The sequence below is a fragment of the Ovis canadensis genome, chromosome X (genome assembly GCF_042477335.2).
Source record: "Ovis canadensis isolate MfBH-ARS-UI-01 breed Bighorn chromosome X, ARS-UI_OviCan_v2, whole genome shotgun sequence".
Classification (NCBI taxonomy): domain Eukaryota; kingdom Metazoa; phylum Chordata; class Mammalia; order Artiodactyla; family Bovidae; genus Ovis; species Ovis canadensis.
In genome coordinates, this window is record NC_091727.1 from 1558655 (window position 1) to 1561755 (window position 3101).

Genomic DNA, 3101 nt, shown 5'->3' on the forward strand with positions numbered 1-3101 from the left:
GAGCCCGCCCGCCACCCCCAGAGAGTTGCCCCCTGCTCGCTGCAACATGTGGGCAGCCGAGAAGACTCAGTGTGAGCAAAAATAAAATAAATAAAATTAAAAAACAAACAAAAAGATGGACTCAAGTTTTCTTTCTTGGTTCTTCTGAGTTCTCACGGGGCCAGGACATCTCAGCAGGCTGTGTCTCTCACTTTGGGTCTAGTGGGCACCCTCCTCTGCCCCAAGGCTGCCGGCACCAGCAGCTCAGAGGTGCTGTGGGTGCCGAACCCAGCCTCCCAACCAGCACGGCCATGGAGAACCGCAAGCCACAGAGCCTCACCGGACACAGAGAGGGTCCCCGCCGGGCACACGTGTGCCCGAGAATGAGGTCCGGTACACCGGAGGGTAACATAGCTTGTAAATCAACTGTGTGTTAGTTGCTCAGTTGCCTCCAGCTCTTTACAACACCAGGGACTGCAGCCCGCCAGGCTCCTCTGTCCACGGGATTCTCCAGGCAAGAATCCTAGAGTGGGTTGCCATGCCTTCCTCCAAGGGATCTCCCCCAGAAAAGCCGTATATCCCCAGCAGCTCAGTTCAGTTCAGTCCCTCAGTCGTGTCCAACTCTTTGCGACCCCATGGACTGCAGCACGCCAGGCCTCCCTGTCCATCACCAACTCCCAGAGTTTATTCAAAATGAAGTCCATCAAGTCGGTGATGCCATCCAACCATCTCATCCTCTGCCGTCCCCTTCTCCTCCCACCTTCAGTCTTTCCCAGCATCAGGGTCTTTTCCAATGAGTCAGTTCTTTGAATCAGGTGGCCAGAGTATTACAGTTTCAGCTTCAGCATTGGTCCTTCCAATGAATAGTCACGACTGATTTCCTTTAGGATGGACGTTAGCATATCCCCCTGGATTCTCATAAGATACCCAGGGGTTCCCTGAAAAGTAGATGACTATGGTGGAATCTGGGCTTCCTTGGTGGTTCAGATGGTAAAGAATCCACCTGCAATGCAGGAGACCTGGGTTCAATCCCTGGGTCAGGAAGGTCCCTTGGAGGAGGGAATGGGCACCCACCCTAGTATTCTTGCCTGGAGACGCCCATGGACAGAAGACTCATGGGATCACAAAGACTTGCATTCGACTTAGGTACTAAACTCAGCAACACACCATGGATGAATCTAACCAGTTAACCGTAAGGAGACAAGGCTTCGCTTCCTGCACATTCTTTCTTGTTTTCTTCTTAGTAAAATCCTGATTTTGGGGGGCATGTTTACACATATACAACTGATTCCAAATGGAAGGCAAGACAGTCTTTTTTATTTTTCCTTAATGATTAGCATTATTTTATATTTTAAATCGCAGATCCTACCCGGTTGTGAAATGTCGCCTCTCAACAGCGCTTTCCCTTGGCATTAGGGAAAGGTCCTTTGAAGTTTGTTTATTCTGAAAAAGACGCCCAGCATTTGGACAGAACCTCCTGTACCACAAAGGAGCTCTTTTCTTCTTTGCTGAAAAGCCTGTTTCCTGCATGGTCTCTCTTTAGCTGAAGTTGAAAGCAGTTCTGTGAACATTTGCGATTAAAAAAAAAAGACAAAAAACACTTTGCATCATCCTTCAGGCTGAGTCCTTGCAGACTCTGTGGTCTTGCTGGCAGGCGGGCTGAGCCTCTTGTCTCCCCTATATTCTGATAACCTCGAGCTAAGTTTCCAGGTCCGGGTGCCAGGAAACAGCTATGTTGTTCAAAGATGTCTGGGCGGACTGATTGCAAGATTCCTGACCTCTGAGTCCTGCTCTGTGTCTCTCTCCTTCTTTCAACGGGGTGACGTCTGTGTAGCATCTAAGGATAGGATACGATTAACCTAGACGTTTCTACGTGTGCTTTAAGTAACCTGAAGAGAGGTGAGTCTGATCATTGATAGACATGGTCCTGCTGAGTGAAGCAAGATGGAAAAAGAGAGACAAACATCATGTGATATCGCTTATGTGCAGAGTGTGAAAGAGAATGACGCAAATAAACTTATTTACAAAGCAGAAACAGACTCACAGACGTAGAGAATGGAGTTATAGTTACGAAAAGGGAAGGAGTGGGGGATAAAGCCGGACTGTGGGATTAACAGATACACGTACAGCTAGATACAAAACAGACAACAAGAAGCTACTGTGCAGCACAGATGCTATGTATCTTGTAAGAACCTATAAACAAGAGAGTCTAAAACATATTTACATGTACGAATTACATATATAGTCTATATATGGGCCCAGATATAGTTTATATATAGAACTGACTCACTGGAAAAGACCCTGATGCTGGGAAAGACTGAAGGCGGGAGGAGAAGGGGGCGACAGAGGATGAGATGGTTGGATGGCATCACCGACTCAGTGGACATGAGTTGGAGTCAACTCCAGAAGCTGGTGATGGACAGGGAGGCCTGGCGTGCTGCAGTCCATGGGGTCGCAAAGAGTCGGACACGACTGAGCGACTGAACTGATAAATGGGCTTCCCAGGTGGCTCAGTGGTAAAGAATCTGCCTGCCAATGTTGGAGACATGGGTTTGATTCCTGAGTTGGAAAGATCCCCTGGCAAAGGGCATGGCAACCCACTCCAGTGTTCTTGCCTGGAGAATCCCACGGACAGAGGAGCCTGGTGGGCTACAGTCCATGGGGGTCGCAAAGAGTTGGACATGACTGAGCAATTAACAATATCAACTTTCATATATACCTACAGACATGAATCACTTTGCTCTACACCTGAAATTAACACGCCATTGTCAATCAACTACACTTCAATACAAATAAATGCAGATCAGTTCAGTTCAGTTGCTCAGTCGTGTCCGACTCTTTGCGACCCCATGGACTGCAGCACGCCAGGCCTCCCTGTCCATCACCAACTCCCGGAGCTTGCTCAAACTCATGTCCATTGAGTCGGTGATGATTAAACACAGACTTAAGACTAGCAGTTGAGAGCTCTTTTACCGGAAAAGTGTTTAAGCTGGGGTTTCTCCCCCACACCTAACATTCCCAAGGGGAGAAATTCTTAAGCATGAACTCATTGATAATTTTTGTGACACAGAAGGCTGATCTGGCATTCTCTTTCCTGCAAAGACTGGCATTTGTTACCACCT